The sequence below is a fragment of the Papio anubis genome, chromosome 7 (genome assembly GCF_008728515.1).
Source record: "Papio anubis isolate 15944 chromosome 7, Panubis1.0, whole genome shotgun sequence".
NCBI lineage: Eukaryota > Metazoa > Chordata > Mammalia > Primates > Cercopithecidae > Papio > Papio anubis.
In genome coordinates this window covers 108603906-108625431 of record NC_044982.1, presented here as the reverse complement: position 1 = coordinate 108625431, position 21526 = coordinate 108603906, and the positions used below count along the sequence as shown (strand labels likewise).

At 45.6% G+C, this 21526-nt stretch overlaps 1 protein-coding gene across 6 annotated transcripts in view; it reads left to right on the top strand.

Moving 5' to 3' along the window:
- ARNT2 (aryl hydrocarbon receptor nuclear translocator 2) overlaps nt 1–21526 on the top strand; it is a 202018-nt gene that overhangs the window by 73977 nt on the left and 106515 nt on the right. The gene's annotated exons all lie outside the window — the stretch shown is intronic.

Genomic DNA, 21526 nt, shown 5'->3' with positions numbered 1-21526 from the left:
TGACCTAAAGTTTGTTTATGGAGGTGGTATCTGAAGGTGTGGTCATTTGTATGTTATTGTGAAGTGGTAGGAGGAAAGTCACCTGAAATCAGACAGAGAGTTTTAACTGCAAATGTGGAGGAGTGTGGCTAATAACACACTGTGGACCCAGAGAGCTGACTGATGTCTGAGGTATGTGAATTTTCGTGTATTTCCATGTGGCTCGGTTCAGCTAGGCACAACCTTTCTATGTTCATTTAGTTTTTCTTACAGATAGGCAAACATAAAATTCACATTATGCTCAGATTGTTCCTTAATATGTCAATTACATTGAACACATTTGCATTGTTGAAACAAGAGTTGTAGAAGTGTTATACCAAAATATTTGCATTCTGCTCTATGACAGATATATTTGTGTTGTCATTCTCCCTGATCATATTGTGAGCTGTTGTATTCTCACTTACTTTTGTGTCTGCCCACAGTGCTAAACTCAGTGTTTTGCCCATTGTAGGCCTTCAGCAGAAGCCTGATGAATTAGTGAGTGTGTTGTTTATTGTGGTCAGCCTAGGATGCCATAACAAAATACCACAGAATGGGTTACTTAAATAACAGAAATGTATTTTCTCATAGTTCTGGAGGCTGGGCATTCAATGTCCTAGTCCATTTTGGCTGTTATAACAAAATACAATAAACTGAATATCTTTTAAGTAACAGAAATTCATTTCTCACTGATATGGTTTAGATCTGTGTACTCACCCAAATGTCATGTTCAATTGTAATTCCCAATGTTGGAGACGGGCCCTGATAGGAGGTGATTGAATCATGGGGGTGGGTTCACCTGAATGGTTTAGTACCATCCTCTTGGTGCTGCTCTCATGATAGTAAGTGAGTTCTCACAAGATGTGGTTGTGTATAGTACCTCCCCACTCTCTCTCTTGTTCCTGCTTCTACCATGTAAGACACCTGCTTCCCTTCACCTTCTGCTGTGATTATAAGTTTCCTGAGGCCTCCCCAGAGGCCAAGCAAATATCAACATCATGCTTTTTGTACAGCCTGCAGAATGGTGAGCAAATTAAACCTCTTTTCTTTGTAAATTACCCAGTCTCAGATATTTCTTTATACAATGGGAGAACAGACTAATACACTCACAGTTCTAGAGACTGGGAAGTCCAAGATCAAGGCACCTTTGTGTCTGGCAAGGGCCTACTTTCTGGTTCATAGATGTTGCCTTCTAGCTGTGTCCTCACATAGTGGAAGGGACTAGCTATCTGTCTGGGATCTGTTTTATAACAGTACCTAATCACCTCCTAAAGGCTCCATCTCCTAATATCATTATCTGGGAGATTAGAATTTCAGCGTATGAATTTGGAGAGCATAAGCATTTAGTCCATTGCATTCAAGATCAGTATGTCAACAGGTTTGTTGTCTCCTAAGGCCCTTCTCCTTGATTTGGAGATGGCCACCTTCTTTTATTCTCACAAGAATTATAACCAGCCTAAGTGTAGGTCTCTCCTCTGTGTGCATGAATCTTTTGTGTCTCTCCCTCTTCTTATGAGGACACCAGTCACTAAATTAGGGCTCACCTATATGATCTCATTTAAGCTTAACGATCTCTTTAAAAGTCCTGTCTCCCAAATACAGTCACATTCTGGGGTATTGGGAATTAAGACTTTAACATACCAATTTTAGTGGGGAACACAATTCCACCTATAATAACACTTATGATAAGACTGAGTCAGATGTTGCTAAAAGTGAGGGGTGTACAGTTGTTTTGGAAGGATATTAGTAATTTTCTCAGTGCTGATGATCCAAGATGTATAAAAGGAGGAAGAGGATAGAGAATTAAGGTGTAAGGATAGCGTCTTTTTCTCCTGGCAGTAAGCTTTGATGTGCTTGTAAAACAGCAATGCTGAAATAGACTCAGAAAGTCTCTTTCTGCTACCCCATTCTCCTGCCTGAATTAGCAAACTCCACATAGAAATCCTAAGGAAAACACCTTATAAAGTTAAATATTTGGGAGGGATGTAAAAGGGGAAAAACCAACCAACCAGGAAATGTTGGTTTGACAGCTGAAATCACCTTCTCTGGAAAGTGCTGTCTTTCCCAGACTTCCACATGTGGCCACAGGATGTGGCTTTTGGAAACCCAGTCAGGCGACCCCGCTGGGGAAGCTGCCAGGGAAGCAATGGTCAAGGCAGGTTAGGCTCTGGCCAAGGGTATAGCCAGCTGGTTCATCAGAGTTGGATGGACATTTCTGTCCATGTGAAGTCTGAATATGTCTGGGAGAGTTTAAACAGGTGATGCGAACCACATCTGAACAGAAATGTCCTCGGAGTGGACACTGGACTGTGGCAAGGCAGCCAGAACTGGTGCAGTGGAGGGCCTCCTCCAGGATGCTAGAGAAGACCCTGTGAAAGGTGAAGAGCCAGGCCTCTGAGCTCACCTATGGGCCAGGCCCCTCTTGTGAGGAACAAGATGAGGCTGGAGAAGTGGGTTCTTATTCTTAGGGTAGAAGAGAAGACAGGGTCTCTTTCACAGTCATAGGGTATGATGCGACTTTCCTAGAACATACAACAAACCCTTGTTGATTCCGTGGGAGAGAGCTTGGAGGAGCTCTCTGAAACTGGGCTGCTACTCAGACAGGCCTTAGGGTTTTCCTGGTGCTCAGGACAGAACTGGAGTGGGCTTTATATGTGACCAGCCCAAGCATAGGTATAATTTTAAAATTGTATTAAAAAGCCTCAGGTGTGGCATAATGCCTTTATTTATTGGACTAGAATCTCTCAAACCCTCCTGTCCCTGGACTCAAGTGGTTTTAGGCCTGGTAAGAGGTGACATGGTCCACTATGGGAGAGTCAGGGTAGAAGAGTGTTGAGGCGAGGCAGGGAGCCAGACAAGGACTACTGGAGTTGGGGGTGGCTTAACTAGGGCAGCCTGACCTCCTTTCCCAGTGGAGTTTCCCTCCTCTGAGCCTCTCTCAGTGGTGATTCAATGTCTCATTCGTTGGACCTGCAGGGTCACCTGTACTGAACATGTGGAGGTTTGTATGTGCACGGGGGAGGGGACAAGAAACCTGATTTCAGTGGGGCCTGCAGACTCCTGTTGGCTCAGGGACCCCAGAAAATCAATTTGCTTGCAAAAAGTTGCAGCATCTGGAGTGATGGTGATGGTGGAATTCTTTGTTGAATTAAATTTTTTCCTAGCTGGAAAGGTGGCGATAAAGAGTGGGTGAAAAGTTATATACAGTCTCCTTAGAAGCATCATGGAGTGATGTGGGTCAGTGTCATGATCTGACTTGTCTGTGAATAAAACTAGCATTTGTCCACATGGAGAGAGAATCGGTGAAGCCTTACCATACAACAGTGACACTGCTAGTGGAAAAGTGCTGGAAAGGGAGTTGGGAGCTCCCTGCTTTTGTTCTGGTTTTCACTTTGTGATCTTGGCAAGTTCCTTTCTTCTCTGACCCTCATTCTCCTCATCTTGACCCGAGAAGTTTCTAAGGCTCCTTCCAGCTCTGATTCTACTCTTTTGTTCAAGGCCTCATCCACCAATGTAAGAAATGGAGGCAGACTGGAGGAGGGGGACTGGTGAAAAACCCAAGAGAACCTATCCAAAGGCTCAGGGCCATGAGTCCAAGCCCCTACTGCCTGCTGCTCAGGAGACTTGCTCTACTGCGATGAGCAGCACACACAGAAGAGGGGTGGCATTCCTTTGGAAGCTTGAGAGCCATGCAGAAAGTGTGTCCCTTCTGGAGGACCCGAATCAGCAGTAGTTACAGGTGGACACCACTAAGTGCTTTTACTGTGGATCACCGAAAGAGGAACCTCACTCTGCTCAAGTACTTATTTTGACAGGCAGGCGGAAGGGATTGGCTATCTCAAGCTGAGGAACTGGATACACACCGGGGAAATCTCTCCACAAGCAATGCCTGAGGAGGGCCGAACTTTCCCTTTGTAGGGGTGATTGGGATGTTGAGGACTATGAAGATTCTAGGGACCTCGAAGGGCCAGTTAGGGGAGACAGCATCTTCCAGAGACCTTGCTTCCAGAAAAGAGAGGCTGTAAAACCAGCCTGGATTTAACTGACAAAACCACCTCCCAACTGGCTTGAGTGAAAAAGACATTGGTGTAAAGGGGCACCACTGGCCTCAGGCATAGAAGGATCCAGGTGATGAAACACTGCTAACGAAAGAATAGTCAATCTTCTTGATTTGTGGATTTTATACTGACAAATTCACCTTCTAGCCAAAACCTACCTATGACCCCAGACATTAATGCTCATGGAGCTTTTGTGGTAGTTTATGGACATGTGCAGAGCGGCAAAAAATTTGCATCACTTGATATACAGGTTTCCAGCTGAGGCTGGACAAGGTGACACCCCTTCTGCCTTGTTTCAGCTCATACTGTGAACAAGTATCCTTTTCATGCTCTGTTTGGGGCCACAGTTTTTGCATTTTTGGGATTTTTCTTGGTTACTTCACTGTTTAAAATGACCCCTGAGTGGTGTGCTGAAGCCAGTGTTCTACAGCTCAGGATGGCTGTGATGTGCCTCACAGAGAAAACAGGCATTTTAGATGAGCTTTGTTTGGCCGTGAGTTCAATGTCAATGAATCAACAGCATATGTTAAATAAGGTGTCTTTAGACAGAAACACACATAAAACAAGATTACTTATTGATCAGTTGACAAGAACGTTATAAACAAGAGGTGTGCAGACCGAATCCCCTAGAAGCAGTGGTTCCATATTTGCTAATTCAGTGTTCACAGGAAGTCTATAGGACATATACCTTGAATAATGAGAACCAACTATATACATATATACTCTATGTACTATATATACTATATATAATGTATGTCTGCTAGTCTATATATACACTATGTATGTATAGTCTATGTATATATAGTCTATATATAGTATATAGAGACTGTATATATAGTACATATATACACACCATATATACACACTATATATACACACACACTATATGTATATACGCATATATATACATACTATATATACACACACACTATATATATACACACACACTATATATTCTCTCTCTATTATATATTTTTATATATATATATATGTTTCTTTTTTTTCTCCATCTCCTGGCTTTGCTTTCCTCTGTGCAGGATTGATTCTCAGGAAGGCTCTCCTCACATGACAACAAAAGTGTTTACTAGATGTGTTGGGCTTATAGTTTCCTGACTCCCAAAGCACCAGCAGAAATAGGGTGCCTTCCTCCAGTGGTTGTAGCAGACATCCTGGGCCTCGCTCTCTTGACTCTTTTTGGTCCACCTGCCCTGCTCTTGGCTGATCCTGATGGCCAGGGAGACTCTGAGCTAGGATGTGAGGTCAACCTACCTCTCCACCCAAGGCACTTGGATTCAGAAAGAGAAGATTCCCTCTTGGAGGAAATAAGGTGCTGTCTGTCACTAAAACAAAGAAGAGATGGTGGGCAGGCAGACAGCAGACAGGCACTGGCTGGCCCAGGAGAGCTGGCCTCGGTGGTACTGGAGGAGCTCCTTATGGGGAAGGATGTGTGTTCTGCAGAATGGAAAGTGCCTTTTCCTCTCACCAGGAATGCTGGGATGTTTGGGTTACAGGATTCTGAGCAGAAGATGGAGCAGATGTCAGGCATGGAGGTGCCAGAATCAGATGAAAGTGTTGTCAGAGAGGGGCCACAGAATTAATGATCCTGGATATCTGAGTGGCCTGAGCCCCAACTCTCTGCAGGGAAGGAGAGGACCTGATGAGAGGCCCAGGGCATACCAGGTGATAGCAGAGCCTGTGACTGTAACTGGATATGCCCAAGAGATGGGGTTCAGAAAGCAAGCAGGGAGCAGCAGAAGCAGCTTGGCAGGGGCTGCCCAAGGGAGCATGGAGTGAGCGGATTCTTTATGCCTTCCGGTGGCCTTTCCCAGGTTCCCTCCTGTGGCTGTTGAACTCTGGAGAACCTTGATCCTGGTGAGCAGAACTGGAGGTGCCTTGTGGGTGACCTCAAGCACTGCCCTGGGTGGGGATCGCCTGGCTGTTCTGGCTGGGAAGCGGATGTGGACAAGCATAACCACGGACTCTTCAAGACAAGGTTGATTTGGCCTGTTTCCCCTGTGTCATACTTCCATGGCTCTGTTTCTGCTGGACTCTTCCTGCATTCAGAGAATTGGGTCAGTATTTTGGTTCAGTGTAGAAAATAACTTCAAAATAGAGCTGTCCAATAGCAGAAGAGGGTGCAATAAAAGGCCGAGCACTTGTAAGTTTATTCATTTATTCATCCATTCAACAAGTACCTGCCTTGCATGGCTGTAGAAAGGTTATGTAGGATGCAGCTTACCTCGTGATCAGCCTCTCCTTCCCCTATCTCCTATATGTAGGAGTCCCCAGCTGTTGTTGAATGAACGAATCCCCATTTGCCAACCATTCCGGCCCAGATTCTTTGTGATAATTTGTAGAGAGCCTGAGCCAGGTTGGTCCCCAAGGGATCTGGCTGGAAAGTTCCTGTGCATGATTCATTGTCCCAATCAGCTGTGATTAAGCTTTCCTGTCTCCCTGAGAGCTTCATGGAAATCCAGAGATATTTTCAGCCTTGGATCACAGGATTTGGCTAGGCTGTGGTCTGGGCACAAATAGCAGCTCACGAGAACAGCTCACCAGGGAGCCATTTTCAGCCAGCTCTGCAGCTCTGCTCATATACCTTTCATCAGGCTGCATTTCCATGAGAGTTTAAAGATGGTGGATTCACTGAAGAGTCTCCCTGCCTGGGAGAGAAGACATCTGTGGAACACTCAGTGCATGTTGCATTTATTCTTCTCATTAAACCATCACAGCTGTGTGGGTGGCTCACACCTGTACTCCCAGCACTTTGGGAGGCTAAGGCAGGAGGATTGCTTGTATCCAAGATTTTGAGACCAGCCTGAGCAACATAGCAAGACCTTACCTCTACAAAAAATGTTTTAAAAAAATTAGCCGGGTGTGTCAGGAGGCTGAAGTGGGAGGATCCCTTGAGCCCAAGAGGTCCAGGTTGCAGTGAGCCATGATTGTGCCTCTACATTCCAGCCTGGGTGACAGAGTGAGACCCTGTCGCAAATAAACAAATAAATAAATACCATAACAGTGAAATATTAATAGCTATAATGAATTCTTTTACTTTTTTTAGATATAGGATCTCACTACATTGCCTAGGTTTGTCTCAAACTTCTGGCCTCAAGCAATCCTTCAGCCTCCTCCCACGTAGCTGGGACTACAGGTATGCACCACCATGCCTGGCTAATTTTTAAATTTTTTTTTGATAGAGACAAGGTTTCACTCTGTCACCCAGGCTCAAGTGCAGTGGCACAATCATAGCTTGCTGCAGCCTCTCTTGAGCCTAGGAGGGGCCCAAGCATTTCTCCCACCTCACCTTCCCCAGTAGCTGAGACTACAGGTGGGTGTCACTGCACTTGGCTAATTTTTTAATTTTTTATAGAGATGAGGTCTTGCCATCTTGCTCAGGCTGGTCTCGAACTCCTGGCCTCAAACGGTCCTCCCATCTCAGCCTCCCAAAGTGCCAGGATTATAGGCATGAGCCACCGCAGCTGGCCATCTTGCATTTTTCTAGCACGTTTACCTATTTCAGTGGATATCAACCCTAGTTGCACATTAGCATCAATCACCTGGGGAGATTTGATAACTACACTTGCCCAGGGTTTGCGAAGGGAGCTAGGCACTGGTGTTTTGTTAAACCGTCCCAGATGATTCTGATGCACAGGAAGGGTTGAGAACCATTTGTCATTTGGGCCTCATCAAGGTCCTATGCATGGGGATTATTAGCCCCATTTCACAGGTCAGGAGCATGAGGCTTGAAGTTGCTGAGACGTTCTCAGGGTCACACACCTGAGGCCGAATGGCTGCTACAAAGTAGAGCTCATAGTCAATGCCAAAGAAGCTTATTGCCTTTGGGGCATCTAGAGACAAAAAAGCCTTGGCATGACCCAATATCCCTGGGTCACCAGGAGCCAGAACAGTGTTTAGTGGGGTTTGGGCATATGGTGGTGAATGGCATGAAAACTCCGAGACTGAGGCTCACATGCCCAGGGGTCTCTAGGATCCTGTGGAGTCTAGTGGAGCACTTCTCAAAGTGTGGTACTTAGGCCAGATGCATGAGAATCAGAAACTCTGGAGGCCCAGAGATCTGTGTTTTTATCTACCTTTCAAGTCATTGTGATGCATGTTAAAGTTTGAGAACCACTGACTTAGTGAAACCATCCTGGGACTTCATATCAAGTCATCTGGATTGAGTCCACTGTTTTCTTGGCTTTGCCAAGCTCTTTGATCTCTGAGCTTAGCTTTTCTCCTCAGAAAGATGGGGGATCTGTGACTTTGTGAAATGTCTTATTAATTATAGAACTCCATGCACATGTTTATTTGAGTTTACTTGGGAGGTAAACCCTGGTAAAATCTGTTAAGTATGTTTCATGCGTATGCTGCACTTGCATCCATGAAGTGCAGGGAGCTTCTTAGAGATGCAGAATTGCAGGTCCCATCCCAGGCCTACTGAATCAGGATGTACGTTTTAATAGGATTCCCCAGGAACTTATATACTTAGATGCACATTATAGTTTGAGAACTGCTAAACTAAAGAATTTAGCAAATAGTGATTGTGCTGGGGGCTGCTTGCAGCAGCCTGGGTTGAGGGTATCCTTTAGCAGCTGGGACTGGCATGAAGTGATGGGATCTGCCCCCATGACTCAACTGCCCAACTTGTCTTTGCACAGCTCTCAGGCAACCAGGCCTTGGTGGGGAGCAGCTAGAAGTGTAGCTCTGGGAGTTTGCTGTCCCCTCTATGCTTGCTATCTAGGGCAGGGCTGACTAGGCACGGGAAATGTATATGGCAGCACAGCAGCCTGTAGCAGCCTTGGGAACCTTGCTGCACAAGCCCATACATCCCCTGCTCTCCACTGGGGTCAGCACGAAGTTTCCAGGTTCAGCAGGCGGCATCCTCCACCGTGGAACAGGAGGAGAGCGAGGAGCTGGTAGCGTGCTCATCCTGTCACCCTGGGAGGACCCAGGCTAGAGCAGGAAGAAAGCCAGTTATACATGATGCCGCAAGGGACAGCATGCACCTCCTGGAACATGTGTGCCTGGGAAAATAGCTGCCAGTTGTCAACATGCAGCCTCAGCCTACCCAAAGCAGCTGGGCCTTCTTCCTGACACTTTGCAAAAGAGGGCAAGGACAGACTGTTGAACTCAGCTATGTGGTTGAATCCTTCAGTGGAAGAATGTGAGGCAGATAATTGGTCCCACAGGGGTCCTGTGAACTATGCAGTCCACCCCTGGGGTGTCAGTTCTGGAAAAAGATGGTCCATTTCCAAGTGTCAGTCATGAAGGTAACTTCATAAAAACTGTACTTTCAAATATATAGCTTATTTTCTTTGGAATACCCAAACTTAGTCTTTGGACTAATGCCAGAATCTGAATCCTGAACACATTCAGTCCATTTCTTGCTATATTAGGTAACATAGATAAATGTGGCAAAAAAAAAAAACAAAAAAAAAAAACAACTTGATTTGATCTTGACTCAACTATTAACACTGTTATTGAGTTTCTGTTGTTTGAAATAGAAATAAAGCATTTTTATGGCAAGAAAAGCATGTTTATTTGACTTAGGCCCCTTGGAAATTGCCCAGTTGTGTAGTAAACACTTAAAAACAAAGCATTTAGGGGTAAGTTGCCAGAGGTGCTTGGTAAATGCACGTGAGAATGAAATCTGAGAATTGCTTGCTGGTTGTTTTTTGTATCTTCACAGTGACTTTCCCACTAGAAACCTCAGCCTCTTTAGATCTGTTATCCCAGATGTTTCTTTGGAGCCAGTTCAGTTCTTTCTCGTTGTTAAATATTTATACAACCTGCCTGTTTTGCTTCGCTACATGCATAGCATGGCTGATGCTGCTGAACTGTTTGTGTTTTTTTCCTCATATTTTATGTTGAAAGATATTCCATGAATCTGGACAGATTTCCAGCCCAGGCTGCTGGGTTCATTATCGCTCTTGTGTCACAGCAGATAAAGGAATCAGAGTGGTGCTTTTGCACACATTGCTGACTCTGGCTGGAAGGCTGGCCTCCCTGCACAGAGTGAGCTCTACCAGCCCTGTGTGCTAAGGAGTGGTGGAGGTGGGGGTGGGGCATAGGGGTGTAGGGAGGCAGCAGGGGAGTGGAAGAATCCCTGTACTTGGAGTCAGATGAACCTGGTGACAGTTACAGTCCATGGCCTTTACCTTGGGTGAATGACTTAACCTCCCTGAGCCTCAGTTTTCTCACTTGTAAATGCAGACAATAATGCATCTCCTACAAAACTGCTTTGAAGCAGGCATTCAATGACATGTGGGATAGTATTAATGATAGTGTTTGGGAATTTTAGAGAGTTCATTCATCTTTTTTAATTACTGTAAATTCCACTTAAACAGTCCTATAGATCAGTGGTTTCCCAAACTTTCCATCTTGCCCTGCTTTGTTTGTCTTCTTAACTCTCTAAAATGTGTCTTAGGATTTTGGTACTGTTGACAAGGGAAGATGGGTAGGCCCTGATCTTTGTTAGTTTTGCCCCTATACAAAAGCGTGACATGTGCTCGAGAATCTCCATTGCAGGCTCAGGTAGAGGAGAGGGAATAAAAGAGGCACTTACTTTTTTCTCTCTTTTTGTTCTATTCATTCTTCCATTCATCCAGCACATATTTAGTGAGTACTAACTAACTTGGTGCAAGACACTGTACTAAGTGCTGGGGATCTAGTGATGAATAAAACCCATGTGGCTTGGCTCTCAGGGACTTTACAGTTCAGTGGGGAAAAGAGACACTAAAGATATAATCACATCTAACACACTGTGATAGGTGTTGTGGAGGAAAAGGCCAGGAGGGCAACAAGAACAAACAACAGAATGGGACATATCTGGGCAGGTTGGAGAATGCCCCTGTGAGTGATTGATACTTGGTGAAATCTGATGAGGCAGCAGAAGGCAGACAGGCAAGGAGATGGTGAAGGGTAGGGAGAGTGGATGCTGACTCCAAGACCAATGCAGGCCACTGAGGATTTTAACCAGTGGAGGCCCATGATCCATGTTAGATGTGAGACGCTCACTCTGGCGACAGAGTGGAGAACATGTCATAGGATGACCAGACAGCTTTGGGGTATTCAAGGTTAGGAGGATTCTAGAGTTATCCACGCAAGGGGTTGCGGAAGAGTATAGTTTCCTCTGGCTGCCATGGTACATTACTACAAACTGGGCAGCTTAAAACAATGGGAATGTATTATCTTGCCATTCTGGAGATCAGAAGTCCAAAATCAAGGTGTCAGCAACCAGGTCAGTTCTTTCTGGAGGCTCTGAGGAAGAACTTGTTCCATGGCTGTCTCCTAGCTCTGGTGGTAGGTGACAGTCCTTGCTATTCCTTGTAGACACATCGGTCCAATCTCTGTCTCCATCATCATGTGGTATTTTCACTTTGTGTCTCTGGGTCCAAGTTTCCCTCTTCTAAGAATACCAGTCTGTTGGATTAGGGCCCACCTTAATCTAGTATGACCTCATTTTAACTTGATTCTATCTACAAAGACCCTCTTTCCAAATAAGATCACATATGCGGTTCTGAGTGGACATGAATTTTGGGCAGGGGGTGATGGGAGACACTGTAAAACCCAGTATAGATTGTAGCAGTGGAGATGGAGGGAAGTGGTTAAATTCAAGAGATATGTAGGCAGTGAAACCAACAAGGGGAGTTTATCCACTCACTCTAGTTCTTTACCCAAATAGTGTTTTAAAAAAGCTGACGTCTAGAGTCTTTGGTGGCCTCGTTGGTGCCTCTTTTTCTCGTTGTCAGATCTTTTCTACTAGAAGTGAGTTTAACCATGGGGAGGACAGGAGGCACCTCCTCAGCATCCCTGACTTGTCATGTTGAGTCAAGCCACAAAATCCACTGCTTCCTTTGATGCTTATGCATTCACTGACGGATGCCTTGGACCCACCAGCCTATATTTGTAGATAAACTTGGGTGCAATGCAGAATGTGCTCATTGTGCTCTGCTGGGAGATAGGGATACTCACTACTGTTAATTTTTTATAATCATTAATCACCTACACAGTGAGTCAGCAGAGGTACAGCCTCAGGAATCGTCTTCCAGGCTGTGTGTGGTGTGGGATTTGATTTGCCCCATCATGTAGGCATGGAGCCCATTCGGATGTGAGCGTGGATACAGGTTGAGCCTTGCTGTATCTATTCCTCTGCTTCACTTTCCTGCTCTGTTCCTCTTCATTTCCTTCCAGATGGGGCTACTGATGCTCACCACTCATCCATCTGGAGTAGGCTGAAGCCACTCTAGGTGGGACAGAGCAGCACTTCCCCCTCTTCCTCTCCACACCTCCCTGATATGGCAGGGCTTGGAATTCAGCCGCCATGCAGACTCAGGCAGGCAGTTTAAGTCCTCCGGGCTGCCCCTCGCTGTACTTCTCCCTGCTTCTCATCCTGCCCAGCCCTGAGCCTGGGCTTCCATCTCTCTTCGCCTGCCTTTGTCCTGACCTGATTCATCCTCTCATGCCTGAGTCCTGCCCACCTGCCTGTGCCTTGGGCTAGACCTGCCCCTTCATGCTGTCCATGTGCACAGCAGCAGAGCTGGGCACAATCCAGAGCCGAGGTCAGGGCTGTTTTTTGCTGAGAGCAGTGGCAGATCGCCACACTGAGGGTGGGTTCAGATGGGGCGCATAGAGGGGTCCAGGCCAGGAACTGATGCAGGAGAGCGTGCAGGGAGACGGGCCAGAATGTCCAAGTGGTGAACAAGCCATGCACATCCAGGAGTTGAGAAGTTTGGCCCCCAGCTCAGTACATAGTCTGTGAGTGACACCTGGCCCGCTCAGGCCTGGCTCTGACAGCCTGCAAGGTACAGGCTCAGTTCCCAGATGTTAGACTTAGATGACTGGTACTTGACCATTGTGCCTACATTTCCAGAGGCTTCCTTTATAATTGGACTCTGAAACCAGACCAGGGCATCCGCCCCTCACCAGTCTCCTTCCTCTTCCTGACCTTGTCTTCTAGGTATGCAGACCTCTCATGCTTTGTTCATGGCAACAACTTCTTAGGGAAGGGATCTAAAATGGAAGTGTACCTGGGCATTGCAAGACTGGAAGAGGAGACTTGCCCACTAATGTCACTGAATGACTGGATTTTCCATGCATGGTAAATATTTCTTTGTAAGAGAAATAACTGAGAGGACATAGTCTCCCAAGCACAGGGCTTACAGGGAATCAGGGAGGCTGCCAGGGATACAAGTAGAACAGCCCTCACTGTGAACCTTATGTGCATTTTATGTACACATCCAACTGGGTTCTCCCCTTTGGCATTAGAGAACAAGCCGCTTCCCTCTAAACAAGATTCTGTGGTCCAGGGAGCTCTTCAGCCTCTGCCTGTGCTGGGCTGTTGGGAATCAGGAAGTTAGGTTTGAGAAGTAGGGAGAGGTGGTCTGGATCCAGGCCTTTCCCAACTCCCAATAACACTGCGTCTCTGTCCTGAATAAAGAAGGAGTAGGAGGTTAAAGTTCTCTTCAGTGGCTTAACATATGTATTTTCCATCCCACCAAAAATGTATGTTAATCTTGCTTTAAATTCATGCAGAGATTTAACCATGTAACACTGGTGTGCTACTTTATAATGCTAAAAGTCACCTCCTAAAGTTCCTACATTCCCATTTTCATATTATGGCTTTTCTTGAAACAAGGCACACCCAAGTGACGCCTGAAAAACGTTTATTACAGCTTTGTAGATAAGTTTTTAAAATTCCCAGCTCTTAAAACAGTGGTTCTCAATCTCACTGTGCATCAGAATTCTGTTCATTTTTTAAAAAATTCAGATGCCAGGACTCCACTTCATTTCTGTGAACTCGACTGTGCTATGGTGAAGTTCAGACATCTGTCTTTCAAAAGCTGCCCTGATGATTCCAGTGTGGACCAACTACTGCTCCCCAATAAGACCCCTGCCAAAAACCCCCACGCATAAATAAAATAATACAACCTAATTTGTCCTTTATCTAGGACATAAATTTCAGGAAGGTAGTTTCTTAATTTACTACCACCGAAAACCAAAATGTTAAAAATGTAATCAGCAACACAATTGAAAAATGTGCAGCACTTGGCATTTTAAGTCCTGTTTGAAAGAGTCTTGATTTCCTAATGAAGTATCTTTTATCCTAACTTGGATGTTCAAAAAGCCAATCGACAAAGACTTTTTTCTTCCTTCTATAACAGGAAACTACAACAGAAATAACCTACAAGTGGTATTTTTTTTAGGCAGATATAATTAATTTGAGTTACTTTGGGATGTTTGAAAAGACAAATTGAATCACTGCTTCTTGCTGGTATGATTTAGATTTCAGTAATCATCTCACGTGATGGTCATATTTTGTAATACTTTGGTTAAAAATAGCTTTGTTGCAAAAACTCCAGCGATAAAGAAAATAAAATAGTTTCCTTTAGCTTCACCAAAGACAGACACATTTCTCTCTGAAATGTCATGACTCATGCCACATGACTAAATAAAAGTGCATGTATAGCACTGATCTTTCCTGTTTATTGCTTTTTTAGTAGAAGCTAATTGAGGAAAACATCTGCATCCAGTTTTCCCTTTATTTTTGTAGATTCTTTTCTTCTACTCCAATGCAAAGCCTCCCTGGCCAGTCGTTTGCTCAGGCAGTGATCTGATAGATGGCTTTCAGTTTTCTCCTTTTGGGTGATGACATAAATGACTCTCCAATGAGCTATTTACAATGCCATTCTTTAACCTTGAGCTGAGTGCACACATTCTAAGGACCTGAACTCACAAGAGCTCAGCATCATGAGGGTCACACAGGCTGACTCTTCTCTCAGTTCTATAGCTCCCTCCATAACAGGCCTGTGAAGGGGCCACTGGCTTCTTTTTGAACACCTGCAGTGGCGGAGCTGGCCGCCTCGGAAGATAGCCCTTTCTACATTTGAACCGTGCACTTGTACTCAGGTTGAAGTTACCCCATTAACCCCTGCCTTCATTTTAGACAGCACAGCTCACATTGCTTGCTAGGGCTGGGAATCGGCAGATGCGTGGATTCACCGACAGCCATGGTGGGGAGTTAAGAGCATGGACTTTCTGCCTGGGTTTGAGTCCTCGTTTCCCCGCTGACCAGTTGGGTGATCTTGGACAGGGTACAGGGATCCTCCCTGAGCCTCCAGTTCCTCATCAGTGTTGGTGTGAGGATGGTGCCCGAGACAGTGCCCGGCATGGCTTGGGTACTCAGTAAATGCTTGTCATCTTTTCTTTTTTTTCCTCCAACCATAGGCAGCTTTGTCTTGGGAGGTATTCTCAATTCCTGCCTGGTCAGGGATTCGTGCACACACTTTTGTGAGCACTCTCAGGAGAAAGTGGTGAGAGAGAGAAGCTGGATAGGTCAGGACAGGTCAGAAGAGAGGCCAGGCAAAGATATGATTCTGGGGAGTCTAGCTTCAACCTAATCTACAGGGACAAAGCTTGGGAGAGTAAGTTGCACAGAGTCAGTCCCTCTTTGAGGCAAGGGTGTGGGGTTTTGCAGTCCCTCTGTGAGGCAAATTAGTCATTGGTCACAGGCCTTGAGGGGTGGGTGTAACTCCTAGATAACTTCAGGCCAGGTGGCTTCAAGGAGAAGGCTCTGGAGAAGATGCAGGTGTGAGCCATCAGCTGAAGAACCTGCAGCAGCTAGGGGAGGACCCAGCAGTCAAAGTGGTACATGAGATCCAGGGGATCCAGGCAGGACATCTGCAGTGTCTACTGAAGCCCATGGAAGAAAGCCTGTTGATGGAGCTGTCCACAGGCTGGCCACCAGCACAGCTGAGGTTTACCTAAAATAACCTGACAATGCAAAGAGCCCCTCCATGTGGATTCAGGCCCCACCTCACAGTCCTGTCTCCCCTCGGGGCTGCCCACAGCCTGGTCCAAGACTGAGGCCAGCCACTATGACTTGGCCACCAGGTATTCACAGATGAAGGGGAAACCTCTTTATGGGAGGCAACTTGCATGTCTTAGTTTAAGTCAACAGATAGTTATCAGCACGTGTCACTGCACCAGAAACGGAAGATGCAGCAATGCATGAAACTGTGGTCACCATGCATCATGGAGCTTTACCTCAGGAAATGGACAAACAGGCAGTTATATAATGAATATAGAGTTAAACTGGTGAATATAGAGTTAAACTGAAGAAAAAGAACAAGAGGCTATGGGACAGGGGCAGGGGACCCTAATTTACGTGTTAGAGGTGGTGGGGAGAGAGGAGCAGGGAAAGGCCTCTGAGGAAATGACTGTAAAGCAGAAAACGAAAGGACATGAGTGGGAATTAGCAATTTGTGAGGTGGTAGGGGGAATGGGGCCAAGAATTTTCCCAGCCATGGGAATAGCACAGCATGTGAAAAGGCTCTGGGGCAGGGAAGGTATTGGTGGCTCTGGGGAAGTGAGGAAGGCCATTGTATTAGTTTTCATGCTGCTGATAAAGACATACATGAGACTGGGAAGAAAAAGAGGTTTAATGGCCTTACAGTTCCACATGGCTGGGGAGGCCTCACAATCATGGCAGAAGGCAAGGAGGAACAAGTCACGACTTACATGGATGGTGGCAGGCAAAGAGAGAAGTACTTGTTTGGGGAACCCCTTTTTATTACCATCAGATCTTGTGAGACTTACTCACTATCAGGAGAACAGCATGGGAAAGGCCTGCTCCCATGATTCAATTACCACCCACCGGATCCTTCCAACAACACATGTTATTCAAGATGAGATTTGAGTGGGGACACAGCCAACCCATATCCCATGCAGTGAGATGAGGGGGAAACGTCAGGCCAGGGACAGCCACAGAGAACCATTATGCACTTGGAATTTACTCTTAGTGCAGGAAGCAGTCCCTGAAAGCATGTTAACATGATCCAATTTGCATTTTTATACATAAAGACTGTTCTGGTTGCTGGAAGGGAAATGGATTTTTTGGGGGGTGGGGTTGGGAGGATCCAAGAAGAGAGGAAACTAATATTTACATACTGTGTGAAGTGACTTCACAAATACATCTTATTTACTTCTCAGGATAGGCCTATTTTTTTTTTCCTTAGTATAGGCATATTCAGTTGTTCCAGCACCTTCGGGTTTTTGGTGTTTTTTTGCTTTGTTTTGTTTTTTTAATCTCTCAGCTGAATCACAGCACCTTCGTTGAAAAGACAGTTCTTTCTCTACTGAATTGCCTTTGCACACCAATTATCTACACAGGTGTACGTCTGTTTCTGGACTCTGTGCTATTCTGCTTATGCAGAGCATCTTTCTTTCTTTCTTTTCTACATAGGATCTTATTTGGTTGCCCAGGCTGGAGTGCAGTGACGCCATCACAGCTCACAGCAGCCTTGCCCTTTCAGGCTGAAGTGATCCTCCCACCTCAGCCTCCTGAGTAACTGGGACTACAGCCATGCGCCATCACGTCTGGCTAATTTTTTATTCTTTGTAGAGACAAGGACTGGTGTTGCCCAGGCTGATTTCACACTCCTAGGCTCAAGCCATCCTCCTGCCTCAGCCTCCCAAAATGCTGGGATTACAGGCATGAGCCACCATGCCTGGCTCAGAGTGTCTTGATTACTACAGCTTTATTGTCTTCAAATCAGATAATGTTAGTCCTCCAACTTTGTTCTTCTTTTCCAGTCTCTCAGGGTCCTTCACTACTTAATGTCTAATGTGTAAGAACTATTGTTCTATAGATTTTTTTGGGTGCTTGATGGTTTCAGAAGGGAAAGTCAATCTGGCCACTGTTACTTGGTTGGAAGCAGAGGTCCTTATGATAATTTCTTTGAATGCCTCTTCTCTGTCTTCTCTGTCAGCTCAGTTCTCAAATCCCTGTGATGGATTGCCTGACTCTCTTATCTAGGAATCTTAGCCTTTTGCATCTTGTATTTACCTCCTTTCGCTTTTGCTTTGTGTATGTGTGTGTGTGACCTCTGAGAGACTTTCTAAAGGTTTCTCTTAATTCATTGGTTCAGTTTTTAGCAGTATCACTGTTTATTGACTCCATTTGGGTGTTCATTTCTGAAATCATGTTTTTCATCTAAAAGCAATCTTTCTTGGTACCAGGTTATTTTCTTTTTATTTATAAAAGGTTTTCTCAAATATCGCTGAGACTTAGTATTTCAACATATTGTGTTCTTTCCGATTCTTCGTGTCTTAATCTGTTTACTGCTGCTATAACGGAATACCACAGACTGATTAATTTATAATGAACAGAAACTTATTTGGCTCACAGTTCTGGAAGCTGGGAAGTCCAAGACCATGGCTCTGACATCTGGCAGGGGCCCTTGTGCTGTGTCATCCCATGGTGGAAGGCAAAAGACTGAGAGAGCAAAAGCAAGAGAGAACGAGAAAGAGAGCAGGAAAGCAAGAAGGGCCAAGCTTGCTTTTATAACAAACCCATCCCTGAAATAGTGACATTAAACTCCTCAGGAGGGATCTGCCTTCCTGAGCTCTTATGACTTGATCACCTCTTAAAGGTCTCACCTCTCAACACTCCTGCATTGGGGATTAAGTTTCCAACACATGAGCTTTGGAGGACACATTCAAACCAAAGCAAGTGGCGGGGTGTGGGGGATTTGCTCTGATTTTTCCTGCAAGATAGCTGTGTACAGCTATCTGGGAGCTGCAGGTGAGGCAACCCTGTGCCTTAGTCACCATCATCTGAAGTTAGTAGGGCCATGCCCACTCCTTTATATGATATGCTGCCCTTCAGAAGCAGGCTGCGGCAGCCTTTCTTCCTCTTTATGTGGTAGGTTGTTTGCTTTAAGTCAGGGTGATATGAGGGCTCTGCCTCTGGCCTCACTGTGATTATACCCTAGGCCATTGGTCTTCTGCTTCCTGATTTCCTGTTCTCCCTCTCCTGCTTGGAATTTGGAATCTTCTAGTAGGGAACTCTTTCACTTCCTTCCCAGGCAGCTTGTTTCCTCATATTTGTTGAACCATGGTGATATAGTTGGAATAGCTGTCCCCTCCAAATCTCATGTTGAGATTTGATCCCCAATGTTGGAGGTGGGGCCTGGTGGGGGATATTTGGATCATGAGGACAGATCCCTCACTAATGGCCTGGTGCCCTCCCTGTGTAAATGAGTAAGTTCTCACTCTTTTAGTTCACCTGAGAGCTGTTTGCTTAAAAGAGCATGGCACCCCTCCTCCTCTCTCTGACTTGCTCCTTTTCTTGCCATGTGATACTCCTGCTCCCTCTTTGCTTTCTGCCATGATGCTTCCGAGAGTCCTCACCAGAAGCAAATGCTGGCGCCATGCTTCTTATACAGCTTGCAGAACCATGAACCAAATAAACTTCTTTTCTTTGCAAATTACGCAGCCTCGGGTATTCCTTTATAGCAACACAAAATGAACTAAGACACATGAGCTGCTCATACTCATTTCCAGACCATCCCAGGTGTGTTGTGCCGTTTTTTGCATAAGTATTTCAATGTCTCCCTATTTTAAGGCCCCTTCTACTGTTTTTCTTCATGAGTGCAGATTTTTCCTGCTATTTTTGTATTTTTAAAATCATTTCATTAGCAAACTGCGAAGGAGGGAAGGCACGACTTGAAATTGCCTTCTCGAACTCCATGTCAGCCTGGTGTCCTGGCATATGCTGAGCTGCCTTTCCATAGCCAAGGAGGGTTAATCATTTACTATTAAAGTTAAACCCGTCAGGCTTGCATTTCTGGCATTTTTGTAGCATGATACCCCAAGAGGAATGTATTTCTTTAAATCACACTTCAGCATATTCTAAACAGGATGAAGAATTTGTACTTTTGTCTACAGATTAAATAGCAGAAGAGGTGCTGGCCATGGGGGGACCGTGGGGTGATGATTTTATAGTGAATAGCAGAGCAGCAGGCCACAGCAGGCGGTGCCCTGTGATCCCACATCGTGTTGAGAATGTGAATGCAGAAGAAGCTGTAAAGTTCTGGGGCTTTTCAGAGAGCTGCAAGAGCCCAGTTGTCGAGGTGGGAGATGTGGTATGGCCTGTCATTCACGTTGGAGTTCTCTGCCCCTTGGTATGGACTGACCCCAAATGTGCCAATCTTGGTCTTTTCATTGCTCATGAGATGATGATTTCTTGGATGTTCTCTGCAGAGTTTTGCTGCCCTCCTTGTGCCATCCTGCTGCCTGCTGCTTGCTTAGTTAGTGTCTCATTAGCACCTTCCCCAGATGGTACGGTGGAGGGACAAACAGATTGACATGCAAGCAGACTGCTTGGCAGAAAGGCTCTTCTGAGTGTCTGCAGGGCCTATTAGTTGCAATGCTAAGTCCCTTTTGCCAGACCTAATCAGGCACCCCCACCCCTGTGAGCCTTTTTTTTGTCTCTTTATTCCATGGCCACAGATTCTACTCTGAGTTCTAACCCAAACCCCAGCCGCCGTCTTCCTTGCTCAGGAGGGCAAGAGGGCCCAGAGGGGGATAGTTCCCAGAAACCTATTCTTACTATCGGAAAACAGTTTCCCTCTGTGGGTCAGGAGGAGCCCATTCTGCTCAGTGAACATTATTGTTGCTGCCAACCCTCCCTCCTTCCCAGTACACTCTTTGTGTACACGGGAGCTCTCCCCACACGGCTGGACACTCGGGCTCCCAGTTGGGGTGTCTCTCTTTCCCTGAATGTTGGCTATGAATGCTAATCTTGCAAGATTTTGCTCCTAAAATCTAAATTATTGATGTTCATATATTTAAACTGCAAATCATATGAATTTTCCTAAGCAGTTTCGGGAGGTAGAAGTTTTGCTTTTAGAATGGAATGAAGCCTTTGCAAAGCATGCTCAGTATTCATTGCTAGCAGCATGAAGGGCTGGATGAGTTTGTCAGAAGCACATTTCTCAAGTCTCTGGCTTTCCTGCCTGTGTAACAGGTAGCAGAATCATTTTGAGAGCTTGACTCCTCTGTTTGCTTCTGCTCATGCCTTCCTGGGGCTCTGTGCCCTGGGGTTGGGCCCCAGCCCACCTCTCCAGCCCCTCTCCCTGTAGAGCTCCAGCCAAACAGGACTTTGTCCTATTCTCAGACCCTTCCCTCCACTTTCCCCACATCTTGCTCTGAGCCCTTTACCTGGGGCATCCTATCCCTTGCAGCTCCATCTCTCTGAGGCTCCTTTAGCATCTCCTCTGGGAGGAAGCTTTCCCTGACCCAGTCTGCTCTCTCCGACATGAAGCACTCTCTCTGTCTGCTCTGTGCTGCCTTTGCAGTTTGTACAGACATCTCCTTGAGTGCCAACTGAGTTGGTTTCATAGTTAAGTAGGAATGGTGTCTGGCTTCCCCTACTCTGTGAGATACTTTGCTTAGTACTGCAGCTTGCACTTTGTAATTTCTGTTGGATGGAGTCAGTTTACACATTCTTGCTCTCTACCCAGCCTCTACACATTTGTGAGCTTTCATGCACCCTCTCTTGACAATATTATTTTGGAAAAAAAAAATCCATTGCACTGTGACTTATTCCCATGCCAAGGAGTGGGACAGGGCTGTCTTTTATAGTCCAATAGTCCATTCCTGTGTGA